The following is a 26,737-nucleotide window of genomic DNA, read 5'->3' on the forward strand; positions in this document are numbered from 1 at the left end:
AGAGATAGGAAACAAGCAGTTTATTTTTATGGCCGATTCGGGTGCAGTGAAATCGTCCATCAGTGAGGGGACTTCCCATTATCGGGCAACATTCTTGAGACGCAGGGTTTCTTTGGGGCTATTTCTATGGTTCCATACGCTAAAGATCTGGACGTAAAAGTGGGAGGAAAGGTGGTGGTGCTCCCTTACTAGGAAAGCTCTCCTGTCAACCTGTTGGGCATGAACCTGCTAATCAAGTTGAACAAGACGATATCATTCACAGATCAAGGCATTGTTCGTGCCACACCAGGGATGTGCGCATTAAGAGCAATGGTGGTAATACATGCAATGGCAGGGGAGGCAGTGGTCCGTGGGATACCCGTGAACCCAGACATGTTTTTCTGTGGGATAACAGTACTTCTGGAGGCGGTGTTGGAGAGTGCCGACAGATTTTATCTTTTGCCCTGTGGTGTCCCCAGAGTTGGCAGCAGGCACAATATTGTCCCTAGACCTGGAAGGTTTGGTGGTGTCAGCATAGAAAGTGGTCGTATTAGGGGCAGACAGAGATGGGTTTGCATTGACCCCACTATACCTCTGAAGGAGGTGACAGATGCAGAAATGTTTGAAAATAATGACAGTGATGGAGAGATAATACTGGAGATTTGTATCCCCTGCAAAATTATGGTGCAATACCAAAGAGGGCAATATCCCCTGATGGCCGACTTAATGCATTTACCTGAGAAGTTGGGGACCACCAATCCACACAATTTTGGGCTTTTACAGGAAGTATCCCCAGTACACATAACAGTGATACCCTGGGTGAAGCAGTACCCACTATCAAGAGAAGCAGAAGAGGGAATTAGACACACAATACAGGCCCTGCTCGATCAAGGCATAATAGTGCCATCCACATTCCCATGTAACACAGCCATCTACCCAGTGAAAAAATCAATGGGGGCAATTGGAGGAGGATCGAGGATGTACTCCCTGTTAGGCAAGATTGTATGCAGTACCCTTTGGGTGCACTATAATAACCTTGACCTCCTGGCAATAGGGACGCAACCTTTGGTATAAGTCTAAACTATACAGGTTGGTAGTGTGGCTGAGCAACCAGGCTCTCTCAAGAGGGCTCAATGTGAGCAGTAATGTTGTGACACAGAGTTTCACAGTACAGTTATTCAAATAAACACTTACACTCGAAGTTTCTTGATAAAACAATTATTCATTATTTCACAGTCAGTTGTATAAGCCTTCTTCAGAAGGGAGCATTATATATGTAACAATTAAAATACACTTCAAAACACACTCTTAGTTTCTCTGAATCAGATGATACCCATTGGGGATGGCACACAGACACTTCCTACACTCTCAGGTGACATCAATAGCTCGGACACTTAGGATATTGATTTATCACTGCTACATTTAGAACAATACTGAGTTTGGTGTAAAAGATAGAATAGAGGAATAAAACAAAGGTTATCAAATAATTCATAAACGGTTAAGTACTTTTGAAAAGCTTCCAATGTTCAGTAAATGAACTCTTTCCTGGGGAAAAGCTAAAGCACAGAGTCAGAGGTAAAAAGAGTCACTCAGGGAGCCAGGACAGCCAATGTTAATTGCACAACGTCAAGGGGAGTTGAAGATCTTCTTTGCAGGTAGGTAAAAAGTCTGCACAATGTTTTTAGAAATGTTTGTAGAAAATAGAACACTTGAAGGACCACAAGCTGGGAGGCTTGTGAGGGCAAAGCTTTAGCAACTCTGCAAGTTAACCAAGACATGTCTCAACTGAGATCAAGCAAGGCTACACAACAAGAGGTAAGTTCTCTTAGACTTTACAGTACCTCTGGTTAGAAGAAATGGTTCCAGCTGGATTCTGTCCCTATACAGCTCTGCAGATCCTGTTGTTCCTGAGCCTCAGTTGAATGGGACAAGAGGGTGGACGTCTGGGGACTCCTTCTCTGCAATGAGAAGGTCACTGGCAGCAATGGGCAAATTTCAATTCAGCGGTCCTTCAGTGTTTCAGCTCCTCGCATCTGACAGCAAATAGCAACACTGCGGTTCTCGGATAGCACTTCAGACTTTCCTCGCATCTGGGGTCCAGCGCTCTGTTGAGGTGGCTCAGGATTGGTCAGTCCTGCATCAGGGAAGTCCGGAAAATCTTCCTAGCGCTCGGGTCTGACTTAAAAGCAACGCACACAATCTGGTGTTCCTCTCCCTGGCACTTCGGTTCCAACAGCAGCAGCAGTGGAAATACAACCAGCTTCGAAAGGATGTCCAGACGGGCTTACTTTGGAGTTGATTGGTCCCACCGACTCAAAGGGAGAAGTTGTCCTTGCAGGGCTTCTCTAGTCGAGGCAAATTCCGAGCTTCAGCACAGCAGCAGGGCTTCACCGGGTAAACCAATGGTCCAGGAGTTGCAGCAGGCATCTCTTCCAAGTTCTTCTTCGGATTCCTTCGTCCAGTGGTCGACTCTGCCTTCCAAGCCAAAACGCCTCGCCTTTTATGCAGGTTTCTCCCATTCATTCCAGCCTAGCTGCCAATCACACAGCAAGGTGGCTGTCCTTGCCAGGCAGTCAGCTGGCCAATCACCTTTGGGTGCATTCATGTAACCAAGGGGATTAAGCACAAGGAGTTTTGGGCACCTCCCTCACTTCCTGCCCCTGCCAGACATACTGGAGCTTCACTCATGAATCCCGCCAAAGACAAAATGAACAAAGAGACCAAACTTTGTTTGGTGCACATAGTAAATCTCAAGAAGGACCTTTCCAACAAGAAATGGCAAAAAAAGAAGACCGGGCCATTTTGACAAAATGGCCACCCATGGGTGCCTTACAGCAGCTGCCAGCGCAGCCCGCTGTAAAAACACACAATGGTAGTAAAAGATAAACCACTGCCACCAGCCATTAATTGTAGAAAGGTTAACATAAAAATGTTACATGAGAAACTAGACAAAGGGGATACTAAGTAACCCCTCCAGCACCCTATTGTAAAATAGTGAAGATTGCACGCTGACTTGGGAAACATTCAAGTGTCCAGCACGATCATCCAGTATGTGGACGATTTGCTCGTATGTAATGACAGTGAGCAGCACTGTCGGAGAGACTCTATCACACTCCTGCAACCACTGGCCCATAAGGGGTATAAGGTTGACAAGGCAAAACTACAATATTGCCAGCAGGAAATGCTGTACCTAGGTCAGCTAATATCAGCAAATGGCAAAAGGATCATATCAGATCGAGCAGCATCTGTTCTATGCACACCCCCCATCCTTGACCCATCACAATGAAAGACATGCAAAATATTTTAGGGGTGTGTAACTACTGTAGAGTGTACAGCGGCCATGGTGAAGAAGGTTTACTGATTTAAAAGAAATTATATCCACAGCCCCAGTATTCACAAACCCCTGATTACACACAGGAATTCTATTGGTCAACTTATGACTGCAGTGTTGACCCAGTAGAGTACGATGGGCCACAAGCCATCCTCCTACTACTGTGGTACACTGGACTCAGCAATGCAATGACAGTTCATGTGCAAGAAAGTACTTGCTGCTTCTGCATTCGCGATCTAGAAAGGTTCCACAATCGTGATGGAATGTTCCATCACTTTGTATGTCGGGCATCCAGTGTTCGCCCTTTTAGAAAGATCGAAATCTACCCTGACCACACTAAGTGCTTCAGCATATGAAGTTATCCTCTCAAGCCCCAACATTCATATTGTGTGATGCAAAATAGTGAACTCTGCCACCTTTTTGACAGAAATGTGTACAGAAGAGGACTTAGCAATGTTTGACTGTGTAACGTATAAAACCCAGGAAGATGGCATCCCCAAGGCAAGAGACTGCCCATTGGAGGGGTGGAGGTTCTTTTCATTGACCGGTCAGCTACAATTGATCAGGAAATGGGCCAGAGACATACGGGTGCAGCAGTGATGCGTCTTGAGGCAAGCCAATATGAAACATCAATTATAAAAAGGTTGCTGATGCATTTTCCGGCCGAAGCAGCAGAATTCTTAGCACTCATTGAAGCACTCTGGCCGTTTCAGGCGTTGACTATTTATTCCAAAATCGGCATACATCAATACAACAGTGCATGCCGGTCTGCTGGTCTGTCACGGTGGAAAAGGAGGGGTTTCTGAAGAGCAGACGGTTCCCCAGTTCAACATTCCGCATTGCTGGACATATTGGTCTCTGCATTGTCCCAACCCTCTGTAGTGGTGGTCGTTAAGTGCGCCACCCATAACAATAAAACAGATGAAATTTCACTGGGAAACACTCAGTACCTTGTGCCGTGCCTCCAAACAGTCAGCAAAAGACATATACAGCAGTGCCTATTGAACAGCTTATTGAATTGTAAGGCAAAGCACCAAATGAAGAGAAAGAACTATGGGTAGAAAGAAGGTGCAACCAAACCCCGACCAATTTGTTGTGGAGACACAAGTGCACTGGTAAAGCAGTTATTCACCAGAAACTGTTAATAGCTTTCAACCAACTCCACCTACCCTCCCGCAGCTCAAAGCTACATATTGCAGCTGACATAGAAGAAGATTGTTTTGTGCCCAAAATTCAGGAGCACCTCACTAACATGATCATACACTGCACCACTTAACAAAGTTTCAGCACAGGCATGACGCTCTGAAATTTACAGGGCACTCTTTGTCCCGTCCTATTGGACTGTTCCGTGAGCTATAGATAGATTACATGGACATGAGGGAGAGATGTAATGATATGATATGATATGATATGGTATTTCTAACGCGCCTATACACAAGTGTTTCGAGGCGCGATCAGGCAAGGGATGGGGAACAGAGGGAAGACAGATAACGATCTTACTAGGCCAGGTTTATTCAGATTGTGCAAGTGCAGGGGGAAGGGGAAGGGGGAAAGGGCAAGGGGGAAGGGAAGGTGGAAAGTGCAGTACATGCGGGAGGGGAAAGTGCAGTACGTCGGATAGTAGAATATTAGGATAAATAATGGCCGGATGGTGGCAAGTGCAAGGTAAGAGCAGGCATAAGTGCTGGTGGGGGACTGTAGGGATACAGAATACAGTTCCCAAGTGCAAGGGTTGCCAGGGAGGCAGTGCAGGTGTGCAAATGGCAGGGCCTGGGCCCAAGGTCACAAAGGGCGGTCAGGTAGCCAGTGCAGATTCAGCCAGGAGTTTAGCAGGGGGGAGGGGGAGAAAAAGCAGAATGGGTCCCGGGACTTGATTGTTGTGGTCTGCACTTTTTCACAGTGGGTCAATGTAGAACCATGTGCACACCCGGATTCCAAATGAGCAGCTACATTTCTTGTCCGTGAGGTCTTCCCGAATGGGATGTGTGCAATGTGCGAAGGTCCGATAACAGCTCAATTTTTTTAATTAGCTCTTTAAAGAGATCACAGCACTACTTGGCATTAAGCACTGGATGTGTTCAATTTATCACCACCAGACCAAAAGCTTTGTGGAGAGGATCAACGGCCTTTTTTAGAGCAAACTATCTAAGCTTTGCACCACATTGAAAAAGAACTGGGTGCATTGCTTACACTTGGCTCGAGTGGAAAAGATTCTTGAGATTGTGCGCTATTTACCAGCCTATACGTTAATTAGTGAATGATACAAATGAAAAGACTACCGGCAGCAGGAGTCTTTCAAAGGGTGAACCTTCCACTCAACGGTTCACAATGCATGAAGATTAACTTGAGAATTGTTGGAAGACTGTCACTGCGCACGGAAATAGTATTCTTGTAGAATGAAAAAATGTTCAGATGATGTTTAAGTAACAATCACAAGACAATGCTGAAAATAATAAAGTCCACGCATAGGATCTATGATGCTGTGTCTCCTTTTAAGCTTTGCTTGCACACTTTTTGCAGAACATTCCATGGCAGCAGAGTTATTTGCTGACACACCTATTTTTGTAGAAATAAACACTTGTTATCCCTGCAAGAGTTTCTTCTGCCTTTTTTCTTAGCGGTTTGTATTTTTTCTAGGTGTGAGCATTTAGGGGAGTGGCTTCAATGGGAACGTGCAGAGTTAAGCCGGTCCTGAGTTCCCCAATGCCTAGAATTTTAGGGGTTTTGTTGTGATAAATTTCTTAGCCAATGTCTCCTTCACAATCATTTCACCTACAATGTGTGCCACAACATAAAATAGCGGAGACGGGTGAATCGTGGGATCAATCAATACCATTTTTCTATTTTATTATTAAAAAGGGCCTGTCCAAAGAGGTGGAAAGGCCTCTAGACAAGATTGTGGGCATCGAGGCGAAGGGGTGGGCCAAAGTACAGAGCATAATAATAAACCATTGTAAGAAGATAAAAGAGTGTGATAAGGAAACGGCCCAAAGGCGGCAAGCTGAGGAACCGTATCTAGTACAAAACAAATTACCTAAAATTGCTGTGGAGGCATCAGTGTCCACACCAGTGCAGACAGAGGTGGCAGGAAATGCTCAAGAGTTCGCAAATGCTAGAATAGCTGCCGTTTGGTCAGAAGGAGGGCACAAACAGTGGGGCCGGGGCCCACATTCCCCTGGCCCAGAGTGGCAACAAGATGGACAGCAGAGAGGAAGAGGTGGTTTTCGAGGAGCAAAGGGAGGGGGTTTCAGAGGAACGGATTACAGAGGGAGAGGAATGGGGGCTTCAAAATGTTGAAATTGTGAGAAGTAGGGGCATATTTCAAGGGAATGTATAAGCTGGCCAGGGATGGGGTATACCTATTGTCTATCACCACAGGGACCTGCACAAGGGCTGACACCCAAAATTACCTCTATACCCTATGAGATACACCAGGCCTACACCCAGCTACCCCTGCAGATACCTGGCCCACCAGCACAACTGTATCAGATAGTACAACAGTTTACACCTAAGCATACCTTCCAGCAGGGATGTGCCACAGCCCCATTCCACGGACCCCAAATGGTGTGGTCGCCTCCTTTTGAGGCCTAGCCATGGTGTTTGGAAACCCCTTCTTATTTCCCAGGACAAACACATATCCTGACTAGGACAGCTCTCAGAGAAATCTTGCATGTCTTGCCTGTCAATGACCCCCCAACCCTGAAGAGGAACCCTTGGTGGGGGCAGAGATAGGAAACAAGCAGTTTATTTTTATGGCCGATTCGGGTGCAGTGAAATCGTCCATCAGTGAGGGGACTTCCCATTATCGGGCAACATTCTTGAGACGCAGGGTTTCTTTGGGGCTATTTCTATGGTTCCATACGCTAAAGATCTGGACGTAAAAGTGGGAGGAAAGGTGGTGGTGCTCCCTTACTAGGAAAGCTCTCCTGTCAACCTGTTGGGCATGAACCTGCTAAGCAAGTTGAACAAGACGATATCATTCACAGATCAAGGCATTGTTCGTGCCACACCAGGGATGTGCGCATTAAGAGCAATGGTGGTAATACATGCAATGGCAGGGGAGGCAGTGGTCCGTGGGATACCCGTGAACCCAGACATGTTTTTCTGTGGGATAACAGTACTTCTGGAGGCGGTGTTGGAGAGTGCCGACAGATTTTATCTTTTGCCCTGTGGTGTCCCCAGAGTTGGCAGCAGGCACAATATTGTCCCTAGACCTGGAAGGTTTGGTGGTGTCAGCATAGAAAGTGGTCGTATTAGGGGCAGACAGAGATGGGTTTGCATTGACCCCACTATACCTCTGAAGGAGGTGACAGATGCAGAAATGTTTGAAAATAATGACAGTGATGGAGAGATAATACTGGAGATTTGTATCCCCTGCAAAATTATGGTGCAATACCAAAGAGGGCAATATCCCCTGATGGCCGACTTAATGCATTTACCTGAGAAGTTGGGGACCACCAATCCACACAATTTTGGGCTTTTACAGGAAGTATCCCCAGTACACATAACAGTGATACCCTGGGTGAAGCAGTACCCACTATCAAGAGAAGCAGAAGAGGGAATTAGACACACAATACAGGCCCTGCTCGATCAAGGCATAATAGTGCCATCCACATTCCCATGTAACACAGCCATCTACCCAGTGAAAAAATCAATGGGGGCAATTGGAGGAGGATCCAGGATGTACTCCCTGTTAGGCAAGATTGTATGCAGTACCCTTTGGGTGCACTATAATAACCTTGACCTCCTGGCAATAGGGACGCAACCTTTGGTATAAGTCTAAACTATACAGGTTGGTAGTGTGGCTGAGCAACCAGGCTCTCTCAAGAGGGCTCAATGTGAGCAGTAATGTTGTGACACAGAGTTTCACAGTACAGTTATTCAAATAAACACTTACACTCGAAGTTTCTTGATAAAACAATTATTCATTATTTCACAGTCAGTTGTATAAGCCTTCTTCAGAAGGGAGCATTATATATGTAACAATTAAAATACACTTCAAAACACACTCTTAGTTTCTCTGAATCAGATGATACCCATTGGGGATGGCACACAGACACTTCCTACACTCTCAGGTGACATCAATAGCTCGGACACTTAGGATATTGATTTATCACTGCTACATTTAGAACAATACTGAGTTTGGTGTAAAAGATAGAATAGAGGAATAAAACAAAGGTTATCAAATAATTCATAAACGGTTAAGTACTTTTGAAAAGCTTCCAATGTTCAGTAAATGAACTCTTTCCTGGGGAAAAGCTAAAGCACAGAGTCAGAGGTAAAAAGAGTCACTCAGGGAGCCAGGACAGCCAATGTTAATTGCACAACGTCAAGGGGAGTTGAAGATCTTCTTTGCAGGTAGGTAAAAAGTCTGCACAATGTTTTTAGAAATGTTTGTAGAAAATAGAACACTTGAAGGACCACAAGCTGGGAGGCTTGTGAGGGCAAAGCTTTAGCAACTCTGCAAGTTAACCAAGACATGTCTCAACTGAGATCAAGCAAGGCTACACAACAAGAGGTAAGTTCTCTTAGACTTTACAGTACCTCTGGTTAGAAGAAATGGTTCCAGCTGGATTCTGTCCCTATACAGCTCTGCAGATCCTGTTGTTCCTGAGCCTCAGTTGAATGGGACAAGAGGGTGGACGTCTGGGGACTCCTTCTCTGCAATGAGAAGGTCACTGGCAGCAATGGGCAAATTTCAATTCAGCGGTCCTTCAGTGTTTCAGCTCCTCGCATCTGACAGCAAATAGCAACACTGCGGTTCTCGGATAGCACTTCAGACTTTCCTCGCATCTGGGGTCCAGCGCTCTGTTGAGGTGGCTCAGGATTGGTCAGTCCTGCATCAGGGAAGTCCGGAAAATCTTCCTAGCGCTCGGGTCTGACTTAAAAGCAACGCACACAATCTGGTGTTCCTCTCCCTGGCACTTCGGTTCCAACAGCAGCAGCAGTGGAAATACAACCAGCTTCGAAAGGATGTCCAGACGGGCTTACTTTGGAGTTGATTGGTCCCACCGACTCAAAGGGAGAAGTTGTCCTTGCAGGGCTTCTCTAGTCGAGGCAAATTCCGAGCTTCAGCACAGCAGCAGGGCTTCACCGGGTAAACCAATGGTCCAGGAGTTGCAGCAGGCATCTCTTCCAAGTTCTTCTTCGGATTCCTTCGTCCAGTGGTCGACTCTGCCTTCCAAGCCAAAACGCCTCGCCTTTTATGCAGGTTTCTCCCATTCATTCCAGCCTAGCTGCCAATCACACAGCAAGGTGGCTGTCCTTGCCAGGCAGTCAGCTGGCCAATCACCTTTGGGTGCATTCATGTAACCAAGGGGATTAAGCACAAGGAGTTTTGGGCACCTCCCTCACTTCCTGCCCCTGCCAGACATACTGGAGCTTCACTCATGAATCCCGCCAAAGACAAAATGAACAAAGAGACCAAACTTTGTTTGGTGCACATAGTAAATCTCAAGAAGGACCTTTCCAACAAGAAATGGCAAAAAAAGAAGACCGGGCCATTTTGACAAAATGGCCACCCATGGGTGCCTTACAGCAGCTGCCAGCGCAGCCCGCTGTAAAAACACACAATGGTAGTAAAAGATAAACCACTGCCACCAGCCATTAATTGTAGAAAGGTTAACATAAAAATGTTACATGAGAAACTAGACAAAGGGGATACTAAGTAACCCCTCCAGCACCCTATTGTAAAATAGTGAAGATTGCACGCTGACTTGGGAAACATTCAAGTGTCCAGCACGATCATCCAGTATGTGGACGATTTGCTCGTATGTAATGACAGTGAGCAGCACTGTCGGAGAGACTCTATCACACTCCTGCAACCACTGGCCCATAAGGGGTATAAGGTTGACAAGGCAAAACTACAATATTGCCAGCAGGAAATGCTGTACCTAGGTCAGCTAATATCAGCAAATGGCAAAAGGATCATATCAGATCGAGCAGCATCTGTTCTATGCACACCCCCCATCCTTGACCCATCACAATGAAAGACATGCAAAATATTTTAGGGGTGTGTAACTACTGTAGAGTGTACAGCGGCCATGGTGAAGAAGGTTTACTGATTTAAAAGAAATTATATCCACAGCCCCAGTATTCACAAACCCCTGATTACACACAGGAATTCTATTGGTCAACTTATGACTGCAGTGTTGACCCAGTAGAGTACGATGGGCCACAAGCCATCCTCCTACTACTGTGGTACACTGGACTCAGCAATGCAATGACAGTTCATGTGCAAGAAAGTACTTGCTGCTTCTGCATTCGCGATCTAGAAAGGTTCCACAATCGTGATGGAATGTTCCATCACTTTGTATGTCGGGCATCCAGTGTTCGCCCTTTTAGAAAGATCGAAATCTACCCTGACCACACTAAGTGCTTCAGCATATGAAGTTATCCTCTCAAGCCCCAACATTCATATTGTGTGATGCAAAATAGTGAACTCTGCCACCTTTTTGACAGAAATGTGTACAGAAGAGGACTTAGCAATGTTTGACTGTGTAACGTATAAAACCCAGGAAGATGGCATCCCCAAGGCAAGAGACTGCCCATTGGAGGGGTGGAGGTTCTTTTCATTGACCGGTCAGCTACAATTGATCAGGAAATGGGCCAGAGACATACGGGTGCAGCAGTGATGCGTCTTGAGGCAAGCCAATATGAAACATCAATTATAAAAAGGTTGCTGATGCATTTTCCGGCCGAAGCAGCAGAATTCTTAGCACTCATTGAAGCACTCTGGCCGTTTCAGGCGTTGACTATTTATTCCAAAATCGGCATACATCACTACAACAGTGCATGCCGGTCTGCTGGTCTGTCACGGTGGAAAAGGAGGGGTTTCTGAAGAGCAGACGGTTCCCCAGTTCAACATTCCGCATTGCTGGACATATTGGTCTCTGCATTGTCCCAACCCTCTGTAGTGGTGGTCGTTAAGTGCGCCACCCATAACAATAAAACAGATGAAATTTCACTGGGAAACACTCAGTACCTTGTGCCGTGCCTCCAAACAGTCAGCAAAAGACATATACAGCAGTGCCTATTGAACAGCTTATTGAATTGTAAGGCAAAGCACCAAATGAAGAGAAAGAACTATGGGTAGAAAGAAGGTGCAACCAAACCCCGACCAATTTGTTGTGGAGACACAAGTGCACTGGTAAAGCAGTTATTCACCAGAAACTGTTAATAGCTTTCAACCAACTCCACCTACCCTCCCGCAGCTCAAAGCTACATATTGCAGCTGACATAGAAGAAGATTGTTTTGTGCCCAAAATTCAGGAGCACCTCACTAACATGATCATACACTGCACCACTTAACAAAGTTTCAGCACAGGCATGACGCTCTGAAATTTACAGGGCACTCTTTGTCCCGTCCTATTGGACTGTTCCGTGAGCTATAGATAGATTACATGGACATGAGGGAGAGATGTAATGATATGATATGATATGATATGGTATTTCTAACGCGCCTATACACAAGTGTTTCGAGGCGCGATCAGGCAAGGGATGGGGAACAGAGGGAAGACAGATAACGATCTTACTAGGCCAGGTTTATTCAGATTGTGCAAGTGCAGGGGGAAGGGGAAGGGGGAAAGGGCAAGGGGGAAGGGAAGGTGGAAAGTGCAGTACATGCGGGAGGGGAAAGTGCAGTACGTCGGATAGTAGAATATTAGGATAAATAATGGCCGGATGGTGGCAAGTGCAAGGTAAGAGCAGGCATAAGTGCTGGTGGGGGACTGTAGGGATACAGAATACAGTTCCCAAGTGCAAGGGTTGCCAGGGAGGCAGTGCAGGTGTGCAAATGGCAGGGCCTGGGCCCAAGGTCACAAAGGGCGGTCAGGTAGCCAGTGCAGATTCAGCCAGGAGTTTAGCAGGGGGGAGGGGGAGAAAAAGCAGAATGGGTCCCGGGACTTGATTGTTGTGGTCTGCACTTTTTCACAGTGGGTCAATGTAGAACCATGTGCACACCCGGATTCCAAATGAGCAGCTACATTTCTTGTCCGTGAGGTCTTCCCGAATGGGATGTGTGCAATGTGCGAAGGTCCGATAACAGCTCAATTTTTTTAATTAGCTCTTTAAAGAGATCACAGCACTACTTGGCATTAAGCACTGGATGTGTTCAATTTATCACCACCAGACCAAAAGCTTTGTGGAGAGGATCAACGGCCTTTTTTAGAGCAAACTATCTAAGCTTTGCACCACATTGAAAAAGAACTGGGTGCATTGCTTACACTTGGCTCGAGTGGAAAAGATTCTTGAGATTGTGCGCTATTTACCAGCCTATACGTTAATTAGTGAATGATACAAATGAAAAGACTACCGGCAGCAGGAGTCTTTCAAAGGGTGAACCTTCCACTCAACGGTTCACAATGCATGAAGATTAACTTGAGAATTGTTGGAAGACTGTCACTGCGCACGGAAATAGTATTCTTGTAGAATGAAAAAATGTTCAGATGATGTTTAAGTAACAATCACAAGACAATGCTGAAAATAATAAAGTCCACGCATAGGATCTATGATGCTGTGTCTCCTTTTAAGCTTTGCTTGCACACTTTTTGCAGAACATTCCATGGCAGCAGAGTTATTTGCTGACACACCTATTTTTGTAGAAATAAACACTTGTTATCCCTGCAAGAGTTTCTTCTGCCTTTTTTCTTAGCGGTTTGTATTTTTTCTAGGTGTGAGCATTTAGGGGAGTGGCTTCAATGGGAACGTGCAGAGTTAAGCCGGTCCTGAGTTCCCCAATGCCTAGAATTTTAGGGGTTTTGTTGTGATAAATTTCTTAGCCAATGTCTCCTTCACAATCATTTCACCTACAATGTGTGCCACAACATAAAATAGCGGAGACGGGTGAATCGTGGGATCAATCAATACCATTTTTCTATTTTATTATTAAAAAGGGCCTGTCCAAAGAGGTGGAAAGGCCTCTAGACAAGATTGTGGGCATCGAGGCGAAGGGGTGGGCCAAAGTACAGAGCATAATAATAAACCATTGTAAGAAGATAAAAGAGTGTGATAAGGAAACGGCCCAAAGGCGGCAAGCTGAGGAACCGTATCTAGTACAAAACAAATTACCTAAAATTGCTGTGGAGGCATCAGTGTCCACACCAGTGCAGACAGAGGTGGCAGGAAATGCTCAAGAGTTCGCAAATGCTAGAATAGCTGCCGTTTGGTCAGAAGGAGGGCACAAACAGTGGGGCCGGGGCCCACATTCCCCTGGCCCAGAGTGGCAACAAGATGGACAGCAGAGAGGAAGAGGTGGTTTTCGAGGAGCAAGGGGAGGGGGTTTCAGAGGAATGGATTACAGAGGGAGAGGAATGGGGGCTTCAAAATGTTGAAATTGTGAGAAGTAGGGGCATATTTCAAGGGAATGTATAAGCTGGCCAGGGATGGGGTATACCTATTGTCTATCACCACAGGGACCTGCACAAGGGCTGACACCCAAAATTACCTCTATACCCTATGAGATACACCAGGCCTACACCCAGCTACCCCTGCAGATACCTGGCCCACCAGCACAACTGTATCAGATAGTACAACAGTTTACACCTAAGCATACCTTCCAGCAGGGATGTGCCACAGCCCCATTCCACGGACCCCAAATGGTGTGGTCGCCTCCTTTTGAGGCCTAGCCATGGTGTTTGGAAACCCCTTCTTATTTCCCAGGACAAACACATATCCTGACTAGGACAGCTCTCAGAGAAATCTTGCATGTCTTGCCTGTCAATGACCCCCCAACCCTGAAGAGGAACCCTTGGTGGGGGCAGAGATAGGAAACAAGCAGTTTATTTTTATGGCCGATTCGGGTGCAGTGAAATCGTCCATCAGTGAGGGGACTTCCCATTATCGGGCAACATTCTTGAGACGCAGGGTTTCTTTGGGGCTATTTCTATGGTTCCATACGCTAAAGATCTGGACGTAAAAGTGGGAGGAAAGGTGGTGGTGCTCCCTTACTAGGAAAGCTCTCCTGTTAACCTGTTGGGCATGAACCTGCTAAGCAAGTTGAACAAGACGATATCATTCACAGATCAAGGCATTGTTCGTGCCACACCAGGGATGTGCGCATTAAGAGCAATGGTGGTAATACATGCAATGGCAGGGGAGGCAGTGGTCCGTGGGATACCCGTGAACCCAGACATGTTTTTCTGTGGGATAACAGTACTTCTGGAGGCGGTGTTGGAGAGTGCCGACAGATTTTATCTTTTGCCCTGTGGTGTCCCCAGAGTTGGCAGCAGGCACAATATTGTCCCTAGACCTGGAAGGTTTGGTGGTGTCAGCATAGAAAGTGGTCGTACTAGGGGCAGACAGAGATGGGTTTGCATTGACCCCACTATACCTCTGAAGGAGGTGACAGATGCAGAAATGTTTGAAAATAATGACAGTGATGGAGAGATAATACTGGAGATTTGTATCCCCTGCAAAATTATGGTGCAATACCAAAGAGGGCAATATCCCCTGATGGCCGACTTAATGCATTTACCTGAGAAGTTGGGGACCACCAATCCACACAATTTTGGGCTTTTACAGGAAGTATCCCCAGTACACATAACAGTGATACCCTGGGTGAAGCAGTACCCACTATCAAGAGAAGCAGAAGAGGGAATTAGACACACAATACAGGCCCTGCTCGATCAAGGCATAATAGTGCCATCCACATTCCCATGTAACACAGCCATCTACCCAGTGAAAAAATCAATGGGGGCAATTGGAGGAGGATCCAGGATGTACTCCCTGTTAGGCAAGATTGTATGCAGTACCCTTTGGGTGCACTATAATAACCTTGACCTCCTGGCAATAGGGACACAACCTTTGGTATAAGTCTAAACTATACAGGTTGGTAGTGTGGCTGAGCAACCAGGCTCTCTCAAGAGGGCTCAATGTGAGCAGTAATGTTGTGACACAGAGTTTCACAGTACAGTTATTCAAATAAACACTTACACTCAAAGTTTCTTGATAAAACAATTATTCATTATTTCACAGTCAGTTGTATAAGCCTTCTTCAGAAGGGAGCATTATATATGTAACAATTAAAATACACTTCAAAACACACTCTTAGTTTCTCTGAATCAGATGATACCCATTGGGGATGGCACACAGACACTTCCTACACTCTCAGGTGACATCAATAGCTCGGACACTTAGGATATTGATTTATCACTGCTACATTTAGAACAATACTGAGTTTGGTGTAAAAGATAGAATAGAGGAATAAAACAAAGGTTATCAAATAATTCATAAACGGTTAAGTACTTTTGAAAAGCTTCCAATGTTCAGTAAATTAACTCTTTCCTGGGGAAAAGCTAAAGCACAGAGTCAGAGGTAAGAAGAGTCACTCAGGGAGCCAGGACAGCCAATGTTAATTGCACAACGTCAAGGGGAGTTGAAGATCTTCTTTGCAGGTAGGTAAAAAGTCTGCACAATGTTTTTAGAAATGTTTGTGGAAAATAGAACACTTGAAGGACCACAAGCTGGGAGGCTTGTGAGGGCAAAGCTTTAGCAACTCTGCAAGTTAACCAAGACATGTCTCAACTGAGATCAAGCAAGGCTACACAACAAGAGGTAAGTTCTCTTAGACTTTACAGTACCTCTGGTTATAAGAAATGGTTCCAGCTGGATTCTGTCCCTATACAGCTCTGCAGATCCTGTTGTTCCTGAGCCTCAGTTGAATGGGACAAGAGGGTGGACGTCTGGGGACTCCTTCTCTGCAATGAGAAGGTCACTGGCAGTAATGGGCAAATTTCAATTCAGCGGTTGTCACAATCTGGAGAATGACTTGAAGTCACCGTAAGGGTATTGTCCAAATGCTTCACTTTCCCACCCGAGGCACCACTCTCCTCACCTGAGTCTTCCGGGTCTGAGGCTCCGACGCCGTGTCTGTGGGCAAGGTAATCCTTTTTACTCTTCGTTGTGAATGCTCTGACACGGAATGAAGCCGTGGTGGAACTCTGTATTGGTTACCACCTTGGCTCCGTCCCCGTATGCAGGCGGGTAAGGGGAAAAAGCCCAAAGGCGGAAAAAACCCCTGAGTTGTAGTCGTGGATTGCGATGAGAGATGTAGTTGTCGCTGTAGTGGTAGTGAAATTCAATAGCCTCGGGATCCTTTAGGTAAACAAATCGAAGATCCTTCCGGAGAGGAAATGACAAGGAAGGAAAGAACACTGGCAATTAGCCGGTAAGCGTAAAAACACAGCAGCAGAGGGAAACCGGCGGAGGAGAGGAGCCGCCAGGGAGACGGGAAGGAAGGAGAAAAGAAGGGAGAGAAATCCCCAGAAGGGGGAACAAGAGCGAGCGGGAGAAAAGCACTGGAAGCGTCTCACCGTGAAAACGAAAGGAGACGGTTGCAACGCAAGGAATCATGGGAAGCAGGAAATAAATGGGCGAGACGAAGAACAGAGGAAAAAACACTAGACCGTAAACAGAGAAACGTGAAAAAAAACGTGGTGGCAGTGTTAATGGCGGCGAAGCCGTAACAACGGCATCCATCGCCAACCAAGAGGGTTCATGACAGTATGCCCCCTTTTACTGCCCACCCCGCCCGGCTTACCAGGATGGCTCTGATGAAATTTAGCTACTAGGCGGGGCGCTTTGACAAAATGCACAGGTTCCCAGGAATCTTCAGACCTGGGATACCCCTTCCAGGAAATGAGATATTGTAAACGTCCCCGGTAGTAGCGGGAGTCACGGATTTTAGAAACCTCATACACCTCCTGGGAGTCTCTGGGAGAAATGTCTTGCAAGGGTTTAGACCTAAAATGTGGTTCAGTACGTGATTCTTTGAGAAGGGAGGTATGAAACACCGGGTGCACCCGGCGAAGGTAGGAGGGTAGTTGAATCTTGTAAGCCACCGGGTTGATTCTTTCTAGGATGGGAAACGGACCCAGGAACCGAGGGGACAACTTGGAGGACCGGATCCACCTTGGTAAATATTTGGTCGAAAGCCATACCTTCGTCCCTTTAGTCCAAGTGGGGGCCGTTTGGCGATGTTGATCAGCAAGGGTTTTGTAAGTTCTAAGGCTCCTCGCTAGACTGTCTCTGGCCGTCCGGTGAGCCTCAGAAATTTCCGATAAAGCAGCTTCGGCAGCAGGAGAGTTACTGGTGTGAGAAGCAAAGGGCCAAATGGACTTGGGATGAAGTCCGTAGTTGCAGTAAAAAGGAGAGATACCCGTGGCAGAGTGTTTGAAGTTGTTGTAGGTGAATTCTGCCATGGGGAGGAGTTGTACCCAATTATCTTGGAGTCTATTTATGTAGCATCTGAGATATTGTTCCAGAGTGGAATTGAGTCTTTCCGTCTGACCATTAGTCTGGGGATGGTAGCCAGATGAAAGAGCACGGTCAATACCTAACCGGGAACACAAAGCCTTCCAGAATTTAGAAATATATTGGCTACCCCGGTCCGAAGTAATCTTATCGGGCAAGCCATGAAGACGAAATATATCTCTGGCAAAAACTTCGGCCATGCGATTGGCCGTAGGTAAGCCCTCCAGTGGAGAGAAATGGGCCATCTTGGTGAATGAATCTATAGTTACCATGATGCAAGAACAGGACTCTGATAAGGGTAAATCCACAATGAAGTCAGTAGACAAGTTCCCCCATGGCCTTTGTGGTATGTCAGGCTGAGTGAGGAGACCTAACGGTTTGCCTGTTGGATTCTTTGCCATAGCGCAGACTGGGCATGCTTTTATGTATGACTGGACTTCTCGTCGAAGATTGGGCCAGAAAAACGAGCGTTTTATGAGTTCAATGGTGTTTGCCTGGCCTCGATGTCCTGCAACTCGGCTGTCATGGCACCAGTAGAGAATCCTCTTGCGGAGATGTCCTGAAGGTATGTAAAGTCGGTTCTTGTAGAACCAGAGACCATCTTTGGTATGAAACTGAGACGCCAAGCATTTGTCTCTACAGCAGGGTTCAGAGTCTGAAGCTTCTTTGAGTTCCTGTAGAAAAGTGTGAAGAGGTGCCACTATGCGAGTAGATGGAAACATAAGTTCGGTAGAGAGGTGGCCCGAACCAGCAACCAACTCCTTGCGAGACAAGGCGTCGGCTAGGACATTCTGAGAGCCTGGTAAATAGGTAATGGTGAAATCGTATTGGGAAAAAAAATAAGCCCATCGCGCCTGGCGAGAGTTAGCACATTCGAGGGACTGCAGGACCTTTAGATTCTTATGATCCGTGCGAATGATGAAGGGAATACTGGCACCCAATAACAGATGTCGCCATTCCTCACAGGCCAATTTCATAGCTAGTAACTCCTTTTCAAGGACGGTATAGTGAAGTTGACTGATGGTCAGAGTGCGAGAGAGGTAGGCGACTGGATGTTCTATACCTTCGAACTCCTGGAGCAAGGCAGCACCGATGGCCGCGGAAGAGGCATCAGTTTCCACGATAAACTGTTTAGTTTGATCGGCCTGGAGCAATATGGGTGCTGAGCAGAACAAGGTTTTGAGATGTCTGAAACTAGACTCTGCCGTCGATGACCACACAAAGGTTCCAGATGATTTCTTGAGAAGTGTGGTTATAGGTAGCACCATCTCGGAGAACCGGGGTATAAATCTTCTGTAAAAGTTTGTTAAACCCAAGAATCTCTGAACCTCTTTGACAGAGGTGGGAGAAGACCACTCTAAAATGGCAGACACCTTGCGAGGGTCCATGGAGATACCCCGGTCAGACAAAATAAACCCCAAATAGGGAATGCTCGAGACCCCGAACTGGCATTTTTCAGGTTTGGCTAGTAAACTGTTCTCCTTAAGTCGAGAAAGCACTGTCCGGACATGCTCCTCGTGTTCTTCCTTGTTGATGGAAAATACAAGAATATCGTCTAGATAGATGATCACTGAAACAAATAAGAGATCCGAAAACATGCGGTCCATAAATCTTTGGAGAACTGCGGGAGCATTAACTAGCCCAAAGGACATGACTCTATATTCAAACAATCCGAAGGGTGTTCGAAAAGCCGTCTTCCATTCATCACCCTTGGCAATGCGCAATAAATGGTATGCATTGCGAAGATCCAGCTTAGTGAAAATGTGAGCACCTTGAACCGCCTCAAGAATGTCTGTGATGAGTGGCATAGGATAGCGGTCTCTGACAGTGACCTTGTTGAGACCTCTATAATCAATGCAAGGTCGTAATTCTTTGGAATCCCTCTTGGAGATGAAGAAAAAGGGAGCTCCGGCAGGAGATTTTGAAGGTTGAATGAGGCCATTGTGCAGATTCACATCCAGGTAAGTTCGTAAGACCTCCTTCTCGGATCTGGACAAGGAAAACATACGACCGAACGGAACCAGTGCGTTGGGCTCAAGATCTATAGAGCAGTCCTCAGGACGATGGGGTGGTAAAGGTGCTGGCTTGACCTCTGTGAAAACCTCTCTGAAAGCCTCACCAAGATGTGCCATATTATGGACAGTTGAGGATTCCTGACAAGAAGCAGGGGTGACCTGTAGTTGTAGATAAGATTGTTGAGGAATACAATGCTCCTTGCAAAACTCAGACTCGAAACGTAGCAAATTAGATACCCAATCTATTTGTGGGTTATGTCTCCTGAGCCAAGTGATTCCTAAAATAACTGGAAAATGGGCAGCTCTAATGATGTCAAATGTAAGACTCTCCACATGCTGGGAAATTCGGACTTCTAGCTCCTCAGTCGTCTGCGTTATGGGTCCTGAAGACAAGGGAGTACCATCTACACCCTCCACCTTCTGGTCTTCGAGTCTAGCTAGCCTTTTGAGGCCCACCTTGTCAACCCACAAGGTATCAACGAAGTTACCGGCTGCTCCGCAGTCTAAGAGTGCCAAAGTCTCTACGAGCTGATCTTGGATCATCACGCTGATATTGATAACCATGAGTCTGGAATCTTCAGGTGTCTTCTTTGTGGATACAGCCAAAGAAACGTAGGGACTGGAAGATTTAGATAACCACCGGTTTTCTGTCCCTTTTAAAACCGGGGTGATTCGTTTCCCGAACGCCGTGGAGGTAGTTCGGAACAGTCCTTGAGCAGATGTTTGTCAGACCCACAGTAGGCGCAAAGCCCTCTTTCTCTTCGTCTTCTTCTTTCTTCCATGGTGAGTGGTGCTCGGGTGGTTCCAATCTGCATAGGTTCTTCACTCTGTTTAGAAGATGGAGGAAGAGTGTTGGATGATGTCCCTGTGGTAGAGGGATTTTCTCTGTAACGTCTTCTTTCATTACGTCTCTCATGGAGACGATGTTCAATCTGTAGGACCGAGGATAAAAGATCCGAAAAAGAGGCAGGTCGGGGAGACCGGGCTAGTTCGTCCTTTATCTCCTCTTTGAGACCTCTACGAAAAATGGCAAATTGTGCCTGTTCAGGCCAACCGGCCCCTGCCGCCAGAGTCTTAAATCTAGTAATGTAGGTGAGGAGATCTGAGGCTCCCTGTTTAACATCCAGGAGATCCTCACAAGCAGTGTAGGTGAGTTCATGTCTTTCAAAGGATTCTCTGAGAAGAATCTTAAAATTCCCGTAATTCTGTAGAACCGGGTCTTCTCCTGTCACAAGAGGTGTAGCCCACGCAAGGGCATTGCCCACCATATTCGAAATGAGGAAGCCAACCTTAGCCTGATCAGAAGAAAACATATGAGGGCGGAAAGTGAAGTAAATAGTGGCAGCTTCCAGAAACTCTTTAAGTTTTTTGGGAGAACCGTCGAACTTCCCCGAAGATAGGGCCATGGGTGGCAATTCTGGGGGAGGGGAAGGTTCTTTGCCCAAAACCAATTGTTTTAATACCACATTTTCTGCCTTAACAGTCTGAAGCTCTTGAGAAAGGGACTGTACAGCTTTCCATAGTTCTTGGATTTGATCCTGCAACTGTTCTGGAGTAGCCATTGGTATCTTCGGGCGTTGCAAACTGTCACAATCTGGAGAATGACTTGAAGTCACCGTAAGGGTATTGTCCAAATGCTTCACTTTCCCACCCGAGGCACCACTCTCCTCACCTGAGTCTTCCGGGTCTGAGGCTCCGACGCCGTGTCTGTGGGCAAGGTAATCCTTTTTACTCTTCGTTGTGAATGCTCTGACACGGAATGAAGCCGTGGTGGAACTCTGTATTGGTTACCACCTTGGCTCCGTCCCCGTATGCAGGCGGGTAAGGGGAAAAAGCCCAAAGGCGGAAAAAACCCCTGAGTTGTAGTCGTGGATTGCGATGAGAGATGTAGTTGTCGCTGTAGTGGTAGTGAAATTCAATAGCCTCGGGATCCTTTAGGTAAACAAATCGAAGATCCTTCCGGAGAGGAAATGACAAGGAAGGAAAGAACACTGGCAATTAGCCGGTAAGCGTAAAAACACAGCAGCAGAGGGAAACCGGCGGAGGAGAGGAGCCGCCAGGGAGACGGGAAGGAAGGAGAAAAGAAGGGAGAGAAATCCCCAGAAGGGGGAACAAGAGCGAGCGGGAGAAAAGCACTGGAAGCGTCTCACCGTGAAAACGAAAGGAGACGGTTGCAACGCAAGGAATCATGGGAAGCAGGAAGTAAATGGGCGAGACGAAGAACAGAGGAAAAAACACTAGACCGTAAACAGAGAAACGTGAAAAAAAACGTGGTGGCAGTGTTAATGGCGGCGAAGCCGTAACAACGGCATCCATCGCCAACCAAGAGGGTTCATGACAGCGGTCCTTCAGTGTTTCAGCTCCTCGCATCTGACAGCAAATAGCAACACTGCGGTTCTCGGATAGCACTTCAGACTTTCCTCGCATCTGGGGTCCAGCGCTCTGTTGAGGTGGCTCAGGATTGGTCAGTCCTGCATCAGGGAAGTCCGGAAAATCTTCCTAGCGCTCGGGTCTGACTTAAAAGCAACGCACACAATCTGGTGTTCCTCTCCCTGGCACTTCGGTGCCAACAGCAGCAGCAGTGGAAATACAACCAGCTTCGAGAGGATGTCCAGACGGGCTTACTTTGGAGTTGATTGGTCCCACCGACTCAAAGGGAGAAGTTGTCCTTGCAGGGCTTCTCTAGTCGAGGCAAATTCCGAGCTTCAGCACAGCAGCAGGGCTTCACCGGGTAAACCAACGGTCCAGGAGTTGCAGCAGGCATCTCTTCCAAGTTCTTCTTCGGATTCCTTCGTCCAGTGGTCGACTCTGTCTTCCAAGCCAAAACGCCTCGCCTTTTATGCAGGTTTCTCCCATTCATTCCAGCCTAGCTGCCAATCACACAGCAAGGTGGCTGTCCTTGCCAGGCAGTCAGCTGGCCAATCACCTTTGGGTGCATTCATGGAACCAAGGGGATTAAGCACAAGGAGTTTTGGGCACCTCCCTCACTTCCTGCCCCTGCCAGACATACTGGAGCTTCACTCATGAATCCCGCCAAAGACAAAATGAACAAAGAGACCAAACTTTGTTTGGTGCACATAGTAAATCTCAAGAAGGACCTTTCCAACAAGAAATGGCAAAAAAAGAAGACCGGGCCATTTTGACAAAATGGCCACCCATGGGTGCCTTACAGCAGCTGCCAGCACAGCCCGCTGTAAAAACACACAATGGTAGTAAAAGATAAACCACTGCCACCAGCCATTAATTGTAGAAAGGTTAACATAAAAATGTTACATGAGAAACTAGACAAAGGGGATACTAAGTAACCCCTCCAGCACCCTATTGTAAAATAGTGAAGATTGCACGCTGACTTGGGAAACATTCAAGTGTCCAGCACGATCATCCAGTATGTGGACGATTTGCTCGTATGTAATGACAGTGAGCAGCACTGTCGGAGAGACTCTATCACACTCCTGCAACCACTGGCCCATAAGGGGTATAAGGTTGACAAGGCAAAACTACAATATTGCCAGCAGGAAATGCTGTACCTAGGTCAGCTAATATCAGCAAATGGCAAAAGGATCATATCAGATCGAGCAGCATCTGTTCTATGCACACCCCCCATCCTTGACCCATCACAATGAAAGACATGCAAAATATTTTAGGGGTGTGTAACTACTGTAGAGTGTACAGCGGCCATGGTAAAAAAGGTTTACTGATTTAAAAGAAATTATATCCACAGCCCCAGTATTCACAAACCCCTGATTACACACAGGAATTTTATTGGTCAACTTATGACTGCAGTGTTGACCCAGTAGAGTACGATGGGCCACAAGCCATCAGCCTACTACTGTGGTACACTGGACTCAGCAATGCAATGACAGTTCATGTGCAAGAAAGTACTTGCTGCTTCTGCATTCGCGATCTAGAAAGGTTCCACAATCGTGATGGAATGTTCTATCACTTTGTATGTCGGGCATCCAGTGTTCGCCCTTTTAGAAAGATCGAAATCTACCCTGACCACACTAAGTGCTTCAGCGTATGAAGTTATCCTCTCAAGCCCCAACATTCATATTGTGTGATGCAAAATAGTGAACTCTGCCACCTTTTTGACAGAAATGTGTACAGAAGAGGATTTAGCAATGTTTGACTGTGTAACGTATGAAACCCAGGAAGATGGCATCCCCAAGGCAAGAGACTACCCATTGGAGGGTTGGAGGTTCTTTTCATTGACTGGTCAGCTACAATTGATCAGGAAACGGGCCAGAGACATACGGCTGCAGCAGTGATGCGTCTTGAGGCAAGCCAATATGAAACATCAATTATAAAAAGGTTGCTGATGCATTTTCCGGCCGAAGCAGCAGAATTCTTAGCACTCATTGAAGCACTCGGGCCGTTTCAGGCGTTGACTATTTATTCCAAAATCGGCATACATCACTACAACAGTGCATGCCGGTCTGCTGGTCTGTCACGGTGGAAAAGGAGGGGTTTCTGAAGAGCAGACGGTTCCCCAGTTCAACATTCCGCATTGCTGGACATATTGGTCTCTGCATTGTCCCAACCCTCTGTAGTGGTGGTCGTTAAGTGCGCCACCCATAACAATAAAACAGATGAAATTTCACTGGGAAACACTCAGTACCTTGTGCCGTGCCTCCAAACAGTCAGCAAAAGACATATACAGCAGTGCCTATTGAACAGCTTATTGAATTGTAAGGCAAAGCACCAAATGAAGAGAAAGAACTATGGGTAGAAAGAAGGTGCAACCAATCCCCGACCAATTTGTTGTGGAGACACAAGTGCACTGGTAAAGCAGTTATTCACCAGAAACTGTTAATAGCTTTCAACCAACTCCACCTACCCTCCCGCAGCTCAAAGCTACATATTGCAGCTGACATAGAAGAAGATTGTTTTGTGCCCAAAATTCAGGAGCACCTCACTAACATGATCATACACTGCACCACTTAACAAAGTTTCAGCACAGGCATGACACTCTGAAATTTACGGGGCACTCTCTGTCCCGCCCTATTGGACTGTTCAGTGAGCTATAGATAGATTACATGGACATGAGGGAGAGATGTAATGATATGATATGATATGATATGGTATTTCTAACGCGCCTATACACAAGTGTTTCGAGGCGCGATCAGGCAAGGGATGGGGAACAGAGGGAAGACAGATAACGATCTTACTAGGCCAGGTTTATTCAGATTGTGCAAGTGCAGGGGGAAGGGGGAAAGGGCAAGGGGGAAGGGAAGGTGGAAAGTGCAGTACATGCGGGAGGGGAAAGTGCAGTATGTCGGATAGTAGAATATTAGGATAAATAATGGCCGGATGGTGGCAAGTGCAAGGTAAGAGCAGGCATAAGTGCTGGTGGGGGACTGTAGGGATACAGAATACAGTTCCCAAGTGCAAGGGTTGCCAGGGAGGCAGTGCAGGTGTGCAAATGGCAGGGCCTGGGCCCAAGGTCACAAAGGGCGGTCAGGTAGCCAGTGCAGATTCAGCCAGGAGTTTAGCAGGGGGGAGGGGGAGAAAAAGCAGAATGGGTCCCGGGACTTGATTGTTGTGGTCTGCACTTTTTCACAGTGGGTCAATGTAGAACCATGTGCACACCCGGATTCCAAATGAGCAGCTACATTTCTTGTCCGTGAGGTCTTCCCGAATGGGATGTGTGCAATGTGCGAAGGTCCGATAACAGCTCAATTTTTTCAATTAGCTCTTTAAAGAGATCACAGCACTACTTGGCATTAAGCACTGGATGTGTTCAATTTATCACCACCAGACCAAAAGCTTTGTGGAGAGGATCAACGGCCTTTTTTAGAGCAAACTATCTAAGCTTTGCACCACATTGAAAAAGAACTGGGTGCATTGCTTACACTTGGCTCGAGTGGAAAAGATTCTTGAGATTGTGCGCTATTTACCAGCCTATACGTTAATTAGTGAATGATACAAATGAAAAGACTACCGGCAGCAGGAGTCTTTCAAAGGGTGAACCTTCCACTCAACGGTTCACAATGCATGAAGATTAACTTGAGAATTGTTGGAAGACTGTCACTGCGCACGGAAATAGTATTCTTGTAGAATGAAAAAATGTTCAGATGATGTTTAAGTAACAATCACAAGACAATGCTGAAAATAATAAAATCCACGCATAGGATCATACAAGTTCACTTGTTTGTATTTGTGAAGTAATAGCCGACACGTGTTTCGACCCCGAAGGTCGTTCTCAAGGCTATTAGTTACCCATAGTTGTACAATAAGTCACAAAATAAACCAATAATAGGATATTGACATCACATTGTGCGGTCAGTTATTAATAAACAAAAGGAAAATACAAATGAAATCAACCAATAATAGGACATAAAATAAAATGTCAAATAGCATACCATACCAGTTGGTAGGAGGTTTGGGATGAGCAAGCGTTCATGAAAGTAGCATTTGCTAAATATATGTATGTTGCAAAAGGAACCTATTTATGTTCATATTCTGTGCATATATACCATTAAGTGGGGCATGTGTCCAGCACCAACGACCACCCACCTGGAGTCCATAATAGTCTAGCCCATGTGACAAAATGAAGTGCAAAAAAGTAAAGTCATGAGTGCACAGTAAGAAACATACGTTCCCTCGTGACTGCCACTTGTGTAACCACAACATGCATATATTTAGCAAATGTTACTTTAGTTAAGCATGTAATTATGTTAGTGAATGCTAACTGAATTTGTTATGTTTTTTCTCCAATTGCTTTCGTGAACTTTTGCTTGTCCCAAAACTCCCACCAACCGGTGTGGTATGCTCTTTGACATTTTATTTTATGTCCTATTATTGGTTGATTTCATTTGTATTTTCCTTTTGTTTATTAATAACTGACCGCACAATGTGATGTCAATATCATTTTATTGGTTTATTTTGTGACTTATTGCACAACTAGGGGTAAATAATAGCTTTGAGAACGACCTTTGGGGTCGAAACACGTGTCGGCTATTACTTCACAAATACAAACAAGAGAACTTGTATGATCCTATGCGTGGACTTTATTATTTTCAGCATTGTCTTGTGATTGTTACTTAAACATCATCTGAACATTTTTTCATTCTACAAGAATACAATTTCCGTGCGCAGTGACAGTCTTCCAACAATTCTCAAGTTAATCTTTATGCATTGTGAACCGTTGAGTGGAAGGTTC

The sequence above is a fragment of the Ambystoma mexicanum genome, chromosome 7q (genome assembly GCF_040938575.1).
Source record: "Ambystoma mexicanum isolate Mex_15411 chromosome 7q, UKY_AmexF1_1, whole genome shotgun sequence".
NCBI lineage: Eukaryota > Metazoa > Chordata > Amphibia > Caudata > Ambystomatidae > Ambystoma > Ambystoma mexicanum.